Source organism: Panthera tigris, chromosome X (assembly GCF_018350195.1).
Source record: "Panthera tigris isolate Pti1 chromosome X, P.tigris_Pti1_mat1.1, whole genome shotgun sequence".
Classification (NCBI taxonomy): domain Eukaryota; kingdom Metazoa; phylum Chordata; class Mammalia; order Carnivora; family Felidae; genus Panthera; species Panthera tigris.
The window spans coordinates 45,297,816-45,310,313 of record NC_056677.1 but is presented as its reverse complement, the minus strand read 5'-3'; the positions used below and the strand labels follow the sequence as shown (position 1 = coordinate 45,310,313).

The 12,498-nt window shown below is 48.7% G+C and overlaps 1 protein-coding gene across 14 annotated transcripts in view; it reads right to left on the bottom strand.

Moving 5' to 3' along the window:
- The window catches only part of LOC122235426 (protein FAM156A/FAM156B-like), a 46,079-nt gene that overhangs the window by 9,354 nt on the left and 24,227 nt on the right, over positions 1–12,498 (bottom strand). For 7 of the 14 annotated variants that reach the window (XM_042974858.1, XM_042974855.1, XM_042974857.1 and 4 more), the window contains one exon: positions 4,818–5,059. The exons of 4 other annotated variants lie outside the window; for them this stretch is intronic. The gene's annotated coding sequence lies outside the window, so the exon portion shown is untranslated. Of the gene's footprint in view, positions 1–1,350; positions 4,661–4,817; positions 5,060–5,811; positions 5,832–12,498 lie in introns of those variants that run through there. 3 more of the 14 variants (XM_042974853.1, XM_042974854.1, XM_042974862.1) reach the window with 3 other exon arrangements.

Genomic DNA, 12,498 nt, shown 5'->3' with positions numbered 1-12,498 from the left:
ATAGCCTCAATGCTATTCCTCTCAAAACCAAATGGCATTTCTCAGTAAACAATTTTAGAAAAACAAGTTTAGAAAAACAATCCTAAAATGCATATGAAACAACAGAAGACCCAGAACAGCCAAGGCAACCTGCAGGAAGAACAAAGTTGGAGGTACCCACCCTCCTCATTTCAAAACATATTTCAAGGCTACAGTAAGTAAATCAGTATGGTAGTGACAGAAAGACAGACACTGGCCAATGGGACAGAAGAGAACCCAGAAATAGACCCACGCATGTACAGTCAGCTGATCTTGACAAGGGTGCCAATAATACGCAATGGGGAAAGGACAGTCTCTTGGACAAATGGTGCCGGGAAACCTGGACACCCACGTGCAAAAAGGACGATATTGGACCCTACGTTACACCACACACAAAAATCAACCCCAAAGGGATTGAAGATTAAGTATAAGACGTGACACTGTAAAACTTCCTGGAAGAAAACATAAAGGAACATCTGTGTGACACAGGTCTTGGCAAGTGATTTCATGGAAACGACACCAAAAGCACAGTCATGAAAAAGCAAAAACGGCCAAGTGGGACTACATCAAACTTAAAAGCTTCTGCACAGCAAAGGAAAACATCAACAAACTGAAAAAGCAACCTACAAAATGGGCAGAGATGTGCAAACCATGTATCTGATAAGGGTTAATTTTCAATATTTATAATAAACTTTTCTAACTCAATAGTAAGAAAACAAACAAACCAATTTAAAAATATGCAAAGGATTTGAATAGACATTTCTCCAAAGAAGACATACAAATGGCCAAAAGGTATATGAAATGATGCTCCCCTTCACTAAGCATTAGGGAAAGGCAAATCAAAACCACAATGAGATGTCATGTCACACATGTGACACGTGAGGATGGTTATTGTCAAACAAACTAACAAAGAGCAGATCACAAGTGTTGGAGAGTATACAGAAAACTGGAACCCTCGTACACTGTCGGTGGGAACGCAACTGGTGCAGCCACAATGGACAACAGTATGGAGGTTCCTCAAAAAATTAAAACTATCATATGATCTTGTTCGTATCCAGATGTCCCCTCCAAAACAACTAAAAACAAACAAACAAACAAACCGCCAAAAAACCCATCATCTGGTCCAGCATCCCACTCCTGGGCATATATCCAAAAGAACTCAAGCCAGCCTCTCAGAGATGTCTGCATTCCCATATTTACTGCAGCATTAATCGCAGTAGCCAGGATAATGGAAACAACAATCCTGTCAATCAACAGTGGAATGGATAAAGGAAGTGTGACACATCTATACAATGGGATATTATTCAGCCGTATAAAAGGAGGAAATCTTACCCTTTGCATTCCAGGTGCTGTGGATTAAAGAAGCGAAATAGATAATGCTGTTTCTTATCCAGTGCCTTCCATGTGCCAGCTAACGTCAGCTAGGTGTTTTACATTTGTTGTCTCCTGGAGGTCTCCCAACAAACCTTGAGTAGGCAGGATTATTGCCTTTAACCAGGAGGAATTTGAGGCTGAAGGAGAGAGACTGAAGTGGCAGGGTCTGCCCTGGAATCCAGTGTGAGTGTAATCCGAATTTTAGGGCGGAGGGAGGTGAGTCTGGAAAGAAAGGCAGGCACTAGGATGCAGACAGCTTCCGATGCCGTGTGGGTGTAAGGGAACATCATGTGCTCCGTTACCTGCCCTGGGGTACCCCCCACCCCCACCCCGGCACCAGGACCAGGGCAGGCTATCTGAGGACATAACTGGAGTGTACTGGATTGATGCACACAGTGTAAGACGGTGTGTATTTGTGGTCCGCAGGTGGGAGAGTCAGCCCTCTGGTGACGGATCGTCCGTGCATGACGCAAAGGATGAGAATGTGTGGCAGAGGAGGAGAGTTTCTAGGGCTGAACACAGACGTGTAATGTGATCTTTATGTTCTTTGCTCTAGCTCACGTGGTGTAAAGCCTGACCTGCCACCTCTCCCATGGCAGCATCAGTAGGTGTAAAGATAGGGAATGTGGCAGATGCAATTCTGTGAACCATCCTTGCATTACCTCATTATGTATTCACAAATGCAACCCTCTCTGCTTGGTATTGTCACTATTAAGAATAATAAGCCCATTTCACAGGTGAGGATAGTAAGGCACAGGGCCAGGTACACTTCTCAAAATGGCAGGACTGCAAGTGGCAGAACTGAGTTGGAAGGAAGGTTGTTTAGGAACAGAGCTTGTGCCCTTACCCACGACACGACATGGCTCCCACAGAAAAGAAAACCAAACCCCACGATGCTCCCCATATCCAGAAGTCTGCTTTGTGCTGTGAGTAAAGAGGAAACCCCTCCTCAAACAGGTCTAATCACAAAGGCAATTCACAATCACACAGAATGAAATCAGAAGTAAGGGTGGGTGCAGGCGGGGCATATTCTGGGGTCTGGTGACGCCATCAAGGACCTAGGTTCTTTCCAGTTCTCTGATCTTTGTGTGTGTGTGTGTGTGTGTGTGTGTGTGTGTGTGTGCGCGCGCGCTTTCCATCTTGTGTTTGTCAGAAGAGCCCTGGAAGCAAGGAAGGCAGGTACTGCCATCCCCATCTTAGAACAACAGAAGCTGCATGGCCAGGTCTGGACATAGTGGCCCCAAAGACAACAGGCACTCAGCTATTGCAGGCAGGGCCTTATCCTCTGAGTTTCTGGTCAGACTATGGCTACTGGAGAGCAGGGATCTTCCCTCAGCATTCAGGGCCCATGGTTCAGGCTACAAGTGATGCATGAACACAATTCCACTCATTTGAGGAGCTGCTCAGGGGCTGGCCTGCCTTCGGTGATAATTTGACCTCCCGTTTTCTTGGGTGCCCCTCTGCCTTTTAGTCAGAATACTAGGACATTCTCCAGGTTCTTCTCTTTGGTTCTAGACAAACTCTTTGGCTCTTAGACCCAGGCCCCCGCACGTTTGCTGGCAATGCCTCTCCAGATGATCTGTCAGCCCCAAAAGCAGAACCTAGAAAGTATCCCCAAGGGTGTGAATTCAGGGTTCACGAAGAGGTGACCTTTCAACAAACATTGTGAACAGGGAGAGGAATCTGACAAGCACATTTCTGGGGTCAGGACTTTCCTGTCAAGAGGGAACAGTTGGGAAGAAGTGTCTGAGGCAGAGGCTTCCAGAAACAGTGCAGATACTGCCAGAAGGCTGGAGCAGCTGGGGGGTAGGGGAAGGGAGTGAGAGTCTAACAGAAAGCAGGGGAGAACAACGGGTGACAGGCACTAGATCCCGCTGTGCTGAGTCAGCTTCTGTTCAGTCAGCTGGACTGCAAAGGACACCCAAGGATCACAGATGCCGAATGACAGCCTGTATCGGGCTGTAAGTTAGGCAGAGAAGGGACATGGAGAGGACCACTTAGAGAAGAGGCAGGTTTGGACAAAGAGCTGGAAGGACAGTGAGGAGGAGCGCCTTCTTGTGAGGCTGACAGCAGTCACCTGGATTGACACAGCCTTCACCCGTGTGTTCATGTCCCGTCCCCCAAGGCGATTTGTGCTCTTGCCAGAGCATCCCATATTTAACTAGCAGCCTTAATTCACTCAACAATCCACCTACTGGACAGATCACTGTGGGCACCTACTCTGTGCACCAGTCGCTCGGGACTTGGAAAACATTCTCTGAGTTGCCTGGAGCTCCAAGGATCTTGACCCAAGTTCCACTGTGAGACCAGAACTGTGGCCGATGGGGCAACAGTGACCCACACATTGAAAATCCCTCTATAGCCTCTTTAAGTTTCTGGAATTAGAGATGGTACAAAAGATCCAATCTTCCTCCTCCTCACAGAGAATCTGAGTACAGAGATGTCCCGTTTACTCCATCCTCCTGTGTCATAACCGGTACACGAGCTGCCCTTTGGGATGAAGGACCCTGGGTGAAGGTCCCTCCTTCGCTGAAGAAACATGTTCTAAGCACCACCCGAATTCATGTGTCAGTTCACTGGACTCAGTGGGGACACAGGGATCACACAGGGTGTAGTCTGCAAGCAGATGACCACTGCACATTGTGTGAGAAGAGCGGTGGCAGAATTGAAATCACAGTACCTTAGGGACACAGAGGAGGGCCTCTTACCCCTACTTAAGTGTATGTGTGTGTGTTTGGTCAGGACACACCTCTCAAGGCTGGGGAGGCTGATGACACAGGCACTTTGCTCACCCACAGTGTACAGACACGCACGCCGAAGAACAGAGAGACACCTAGTTAGAGTCGGACTGCAGTCCTTGGGCTACTGGGCTTCAAATCACCAGTGGGGTCTGGTCAGTGCTACGGCTGTGATGCAGCTACTAAAAGCACTTCCTCTGCTTGCCTCTCAATTTGTAACACCTGGTCACCAGTGAGACAGGTAGAGACCTAATTTGGGTGGTGGGGTTGCTTGCAAAGGCTCTCTAACATGGCAAAGTACCGCTCCACGGGGGGAGCCCTGGACATTGAAGTCCTGCTTGGCTGTTGGTTCTGAGGCAAGCCTTCCATGCCAAGGGACTCCAGGTCTGTTGGCTTCAGGGCAGCTCATCGGAGGACAGGCACAAAATCTTAGAACCCTCCAAGGTTGCTGAGTACCTCCATTTCAAGGTGGACAGGTGTTGGGACCATGATGACTATACAATACTGGAACAATATATGCATTTCAGCAGCTGAAACACAATCCAGGAAGATCACTGTGAGTGCAAAGTCGGGCTTTGGAGTCAGGCGAAACGGAGGTGTGATGCCCAGATCCACCCTTTCCTGCACCAGCGACCTAAACCTTTCCGTTTGTTTCCTTGTCTACAGACAGTGGGCTTTGACACTTACCTGAGTGTTTGGGTAATAAAACTGTATATACCAGCACAGCTGAGCTCCTCAACAGCCAGGCTGCAGAAGAGACAGTCACACGGTGCCCTGTGTTAGGGACATGTCAGCATGGAGCAAGTATGCCAGGACCTTGGGACTCTAGTCCACGCCTCTGGCTGAGGTTCGGGTTTGGGGGTTGTGGTGGTGGCTGGACTGGTGGTTCCATCTTTTCTCTTGTCCAAGGGACACACTTCATTTCATGCCTAGGCAGAGGAGTTATAGTGAATGAGGTTAATGCTCACAGTTGAGTCTATGACAAGACAGAACCAGCAGGGGGTGCTGCTGCCCCCTGGACCCCACAGGAACTGACAAACTTTCCTCCAGGGGTTTCTGGCACCTGGTAGGGACCCCTAAGGAGTTCTATGAAGGCACTGTCAGGATCCCTTAGAGGGCTCCAATAGTGAGCAGCAGCTGATCTTTGCCTCCTTGATGGCCACAGGGACTAACAGACCAAACCCCTTGTAAAGGGAAGATTAGTTAGTACACTTTCTCTTGTCCCAACAGAAACTCAGGCTGCAACTCAGAGTGAAACATTATCAAAACAAAGTCCAAGGGAAGTAGTGGAAGGCATTTAATTTCTTGGGTCAAAGGTGCCATAAAGTGACATATTCTTTCCACGTTTCTGCTTATCCCTCCTCACTGGAAGGCAGGGCCCCTTCACAATGGGAAAGTTTGTGACACATTCCAAACTCCGTGTCCAAGTGCATCAAAGGATCCATATGAAAGGAGATGAGATCTTTGCTGTGTGTCATCCTATTCCTAGCAAGGAAGCCTTTTCCAGAACAACTGTGCTGTCAGATTGGATCTCCAATTAACTCACTGTGAACCAGGGTAAAACATCTATTTGGGAGAATTTATAATGAAATCTCCATCACTTTTCAGTAAAAAGTTTTATTAACAGTGCCGTTTCATCCAGGGATTCCTAGGGTTAAATGGAAATCGCTCTCTACTTAACCTGATAGCTTGCTTGAACATCAGTAGGAATCAGGCAAATGAAGGCTGGGGACAGGAGACGCAGGGAGGAGAGAGAGTGCCCGAGCCCAGTGGCCATCTACTGAACAGAAAGAGGTTTAAGTTGGCTGGAATATGAAGTGGGGGTGGAGGAGGCCATCCGCTGAAGATGAGGCATTTGAGGGTAGGCAAGGCCTGCTGTGCCTGGTCCAGGAGGCTGGACGTTATCCCAAGAACAGCAGGAAGACCCTGCAGAGTTTTGAGCAGGGTACACAAGACCAGATTAGGATTTAAGAATGGTCCCTCAGGTAGCGGGATGAAGAAATTTGTGGCCAAGGGTTAATATTGGTGGCAGTTATCAAGCAGAGAGGAGGGTCATGTGGCCTAGGGAACTAACTGTAGTGATGGAAGTAAGTGTCAAGATCTTATTTTGAAGGACGTAGGAGGTTGGACTGGACGGACTTGGTGTTTGAGGGGGTGGTGAGAGAGGCAGCAAGGAAGGACGGCTCTAAGAGTCGCTGGCCGAAGCAGCTGGGTAGAAGGCTGCTTTTCACTGGGTTAGGCAACACTGGAGGAGATGCCGATGCATGGGGAGTGGGGGTGGGTGCAGGTGCGTTCACTTTTGGACATGTTGTGTATCGTTGCCTGTGGGGCTCAACCACTTAGTACCTCAGTGACTTGGGGGAGCTGACCTAGCCTCTCTGTGCCTAAGATGCATCCTCTGTAATAGGAGAATGATGCTAATAATTAGAAAACACAGCTAATTTCTGATTCATTTAGTCCAGGATAATGTTCTCTACTTGTACAGCAGAATGCTGTTTTCAAGTTAGGCAGTCCCTAGGCAAAACGGGAGTCTCTCTGCTTATCCATGTATTGGTTGGCTTTACTTATCTGCCGTGTGTATTTTCAACATGCAGTGTGTTTTGGCAGTGCTAAAAGAAAAACAATTAATTCAAAGAAATGTGTTTAGGGGCACCTGGGTGGGTCAGTTAAGGTTAAGCGTCTGACTTCGGCTCAGGTGATGATCTTGTGGCTTGTGGGTTCGGGGCCCACGTTGGACTCTGTGCTGACAGCTCAGAGCCTGGAGCCTGCTTGGGATTCTGTGTCTCCCCGACTCTCTGCCCTTCCCCTGCTAGTGCTCTGTCTCTCAAAAATAAATAAACATTAAAACAAACAATCAAAAGAAATGTGTTTATCACGTGTGATAGTTAGCCTGTCAGTTTGTCCCTCAAAGACACAGCCCCCCTTCAGACCCTCCAGTCTTCTTCTTGTAGCCTCACTCCCTCAGAGGGCGGCGGGTGAGCCTTTGGGACCTACTTTCTCCAACAGTTCTCTTCTCTGTAAAGTCATCTTTACAGAGTCCCAGAGAGTGCCTAGCACCTGTTGAGTGCAATCTGTCTGTGAGCCTGTCAGTTGTCTCAGGTGTGAAGTTAGGGGACAGGAGAGAGCCGGATGTGTAGATCTGGAAACCAACAGTGTGTGCCTGTATTGCAGGCAGGTGGTGAAGCCATATGTACCAAGATTTGAATCAGGGCCCCATCACTTACTCCTTGTGTGACTTTGGGCAGGTTACTTCACCTCCCTGTGGTCAGTTTCCTCATTTGTAAGATGAGGATGATGATCCTATTCTAGGATAATGACTCATGGTTGCCTCCTTCTTTTAGATCAAGAAAATACTACCTTTTAAAACTATAAAGTGCTCTTCAAGTGTAGATTACTTCCAGGGTTAAAAAGAGAATCTCTGCTTATCTAGCTATCTGCTTGGACAGGCACGAAACATGCCATGCTCATTTTTACCCTGCAGACAATGTTGAACTTCACTCGAGCCCTGAAGAGAGCCACAGTCAAGAAATCTCGACAGGCTTTCGTGTTTCAGAAATGGCTTATCACAAAAGACCACTCTTCCCCCTTTAACCTAGAAAAGGCTTGCTCCTCACGCTTTGTCACGCCCTACCATATGTCTGTCGGGTGGCTCCTGGGTTTACATGCGACAAGGCCAAACACAGACCTTTCTCCTTTTGCTGACTGGGCCAGACACACAATCCCTCCAGCTCCCTGATGTAACTGAGATCGGAAGTCAGCCCTCCTGAAACTAGCTAGACACAGAGAGAAACATTTCTTGTTCGTGGAGACTAATCCTGAATGCAGAAACATCCTACCTTAAATCTCCCCCACTATAATGGGTCTACTCAATCCTTAGGGGAAAAGAGGCAAAACCACCCTGCGCAGACCGTGTGATGTTCAGATCTGGGCTGCTCTCAGCATTGCAACAGCCTGAATAGTGAGGTGCTGTACTAGTTTGGTTTTTCTTTCCTAGTATGCACGCATGCAAAAACGACCGGTAAGAACACAAAGATCTGAAAGTGGTACTTCCTGCCACACGTGCGCCCTACAAAGGAAGTAACCCAACGTCACTCGTCACTCGCAGCGCCTGGAAACTCTCCCTACCACCTCGGGAAATATGTATCCTGTGCAGTCACTCAGGTGCGCCACAGTCACTCTGGGGTGGGTTCAACCTTCTCTACTCCCTGCGTGGTTACAAGTCCCGGATTCCAAGTACCCATGCCACGGCCCACGGAGAGGAAGCCACTTCGCCCCGGGGCACCCCGTTGTCCCTCCCTGCCCCGTGCAGCCCGAGGAAGGTTAAGGAGCACCCGGCTTCTCCATAGTGTCCCATGTCTGTGATGTCACACGTAGTCCCGCAGCCCCTCCTCCTGTGGCTGGTCTCTCTAGGAAGTCGGGAGGACTTCCCCTCTCGGTGGTCTTAGCCCTTCTCTTCTGGGGAGGTGGGGGTTCAGACCTGGGGCTGAGGATAGGAGGGGGTGCGCTGGCGCAGGGATGGAAGGAACAGGATCCTGGGAAAGAACATGCATGAGAGCAAAAGCGGGAACCTAAGAATAAAAGAGGGAGAATCTCCCTAGAACAAGCCGGGCGTGCATTCGTGTCACAGGACCACCGTTCTTTCTGCGCCACACAAGAGCAGTGCTCTCTGAAAGAACAGCTGTTTTTCTCAGAAGCCTGCCTCTGCAGTGTCAGAACTGAGGTTTGACAACCTGTGTGTGGCATATTTCTCTTTCTCTAATTGAGGATGCCATATTTAGTGGAGACGAGTTTGACACTTCCCATGGGCATTGCTAGACCCCCCCCCCCTCCCCCCGCCCCCAGGCCATAACTGGGCTCCAGTCCGTGTTCCACGGGTTCAGAAACAGTCTGTTTCCTTGGCATCACCTCCTGTATTAAACCATCTGAGGAATTCTGTCTAGGAGGTGACATACAAAAAATAGGCTCTGTCATTCCTACACTGGTATACAATTATTTAGAGTGTTGTAATCAGATTACAAGCTCCAATATATAATATTTACAAAAAGAAGGCATGTTTGGTTGTCCAGTTTGCTGAAAAACAGCCAATCCTGGGCAGCAGACATATAAGTGTGATGAGAAACTTGGCTTTATAATTAATCACAGAATTCCATTTAAATTTCCAATACAATTTCCTTATATTGACTACTAATGTGTGTATTGGGTGGGTCATGTGTGTGTGTGTGTGTGTGTGTGTGTGTGTGTCTACGTGCACACGCGTGTGAGTGTTAGGGTGTTTTGTCAAAAACCTAAAAGTGAATGGCCTGTCTTGCCCGAGCCTCTCAAGGTACCAGTAACAGAGAGAAAAGATTTTTTAAAATTCCATATTGGAAGGAGCAGATTGTGAACAACTTCCTATTGGAGTGTCTTACCTGGAACCTCCTGGGATTCAGCAAAATGTTTTATGAATAGTTTTTTTTAGGGAAGCACTGGTTCTACTGTTTTTAGTTGAATATGGACTACATTTAAAACTGTACTTGAGATTGTATGAAATAGGTAAGCTAAAGCTCGAGATTGGGAGAACCCAACCCTAGGGAAGGGTCTCAGGGAAGCTAACCACACAGAGTCAATGGTCTAGACAAGGAAGACAGGCTGTTAGGAGCTGGAACAGACGAGTTCAGTCAGTCAACTCAGATCAAGCTCTGTCTTTCTGGACAGTTGTCAGACTGAAACATCAGGAAGAGGCCACAAATACCTCAAGTATGAACTTCAGTGTGTGACAAAGGCTCTCTAATCAGGGTATAAACACTCATGTGGCTCAGAAGTGTCAATCCCTGGAAGAAAGCACTGAAGACAGAGGCGAGTTTCCTCACCCTGGGACCCAGATCTCTGAAGCATCATACCCTAGACACAGACTCCCAGATACTTCATGGGCCTCCCACTATGGCTCTCAAAACCCAAAATATCCCATTGACACACTGAGGGAAGCCAACCACATTGACTCAATGGCCTAGACTAGGAAGCCAGGTTGTTCGAAGCTGGAGTGGATGAGATACAGACCCAAGAGAAGGCAGCTAGGAGACCTCAATGCATTGGACATACAATATCAAACCACCCACAGAATTCAAACTCCTATGGAACTCGAGATATGAGGAGAGACACAAAACAGCTCAGAGGCGATAAATTCTATAATACAGATCCACGTGCATTTTAGCAACCTGACAACCTGCAACATAGAAACTTAATAGCTCACAGACCTTACACCTTGCACACAGATGCCATACAATCACAGAGCTGACAACCTTGCATGTAGACACACAAACAGCACAAAACACCTGTACCGTGAACACAAGCTTGCTCAGATACCTCCTGTCCCATGACAAATAACCTTTGCAATCTCACAACCTAGAATATGGGCCCCCAGGAGCTCAAATATGCCAACCTCAACAGAGACCCTCAGGAGAGCTCAAACCCTAATTCCTGAAATACATAATGGGAACAGCCCCAGACAACTTACATTCTGCACGCTGCACCTAAAACAGATCACATACCTCACTCACCAGGAGAGACCCCTAACAGCCCAGACAACTCTCACTTGGACACACAACCCTCCACAGCTCAGTGATCTCCCATACTGGACACAGACCCTCTCACAGCTCATACATCTCAAATCCTGGACCCCAAAATGGCTCGTAAAACGACATCTTGTTTTTGAACACAAAAAGTCACTCCATACAGGACACATGTCAATTAGAGACACAATGAGGTCTCACCCAGCCCCATGAGTGAATAGCACAGAGAGACTGAAATACAGAATTACAGACAGCCTTTCTTGGAAACCGCTGTCTCCACAGTATTAGCCCCCATCCCAGTGCACCCATCCAGGCACGTGAGGAACCTCTTTTCCCAGGGATAAATGACCCCAGGTTTTGCCATCATTGGCTGTTTCTGGACAATGACTCAGCTGCACTGGTCCCAGGCCACAACTAGGAGGGAAGCCCCCGCTCACATGTCTGACAGACAGTAGAGCCCTCCACCCATCAAAATGGGGAGACCTTCTAGGTTGGAAGGGTTCATGCCATCTTCAGGAGACTCCCACTGTCCTTAAGGCCCCAGAGCCTTCCTGCTGAGGAGCCATTGCCCCATCGTGGGGATCGGAACCTGTGGGGAAGGCAGAACAGGACAGTCCCACGCTGCTCAGGGTAGATCCACGCCCTCTCAGTCTTGTGGAAGGCCTGGCCCTCATCCCATTCACCCTGAACACACTGCTCTCTTCAGCCTTCTCAGCTCCTAACCCTTGGAGGCACTGCAGCCACCCAATTTTCCCAGTGTCCATGTGAACCCCAAACACAAGGACACCTTCAGTCAGCAGGTCTGTTGCAAGCCAGTGAACACCAGTGGGGGAAGGAGATGGTGAAGGGGTTCACATTGCCGTGCCAGGATGACCTGCCACAGACCACTTACCTGACCACTGAGGGTGCCCCTGTTCCACCCGCTTCTCTACCTTATCATCTCCCCATCCACCCAAAGGAAACCTGTCCCCTTCTCTCAATGCCTAATTCTGCTTTAAAGGGGAAGGTGGCATGAGGGTGACCACAGTTCCTGTGGGGCTTTGTGCAAACTGTGAGGCGCATACGTTCCCCCCCCCCCCCACCCCCCGATCTCCCACCATGAAGCCAACACCAGAGCAGGCCTATTTGCTCACGTGGCAGAATCCACGGCGAGGGTGACTTGGGCCTGCCTGGTGCGTGCACCTTGTCCTCCTCAGGGGACACACACACTGGCCCATCTCTCATGCCATTGTGAATTTCCCTCCCCCAGGAACACAGTCTTGCATCTGCAGCCTTTCAGGCACAGGTGTGAATACAGTCAGGGCTTAAGGAACGACTGGGGAGAAGTTCATGGACATGAGAACCCACCTATCTCTTACTTGCCTGCCCTCACTCAAACATCTCTCCTGTCTCATGCTTAAAATCCTATCCTCTAAGTGTTCACTTCTCTGGGTTGAGTAGGGCACCTTGTTTCCCTCAAGAAACTGGCTTGGAGTAGGTCATGAGCCCCTCTTTGAAATATCTCTGCCCATCCAAGACTTATAGTCTGGTGGACACATAACAGGACACTGGAGAAAGATTTAGTGATTTGTTATTGGGCTCATTTCACTATAGTGGGATCCTGGAAGCACTGTTAAAAAAAAAGTTGCAGGAAGACTGACTAAAGGACAGACTAAGAGAAGCCAGTGATCCCACTGACCTGGGTAGCATCTTCAGCTTCTTTTGCTGGTGAGCAGCCTGAGGTTCCACGGCATGATTCCAAACCCTCCACTTCCACCTCCACTCTTCAAAGCCCCACCTGTGCACCCATAAACTCTCTGAGAAGGACACCCCACCTCCAG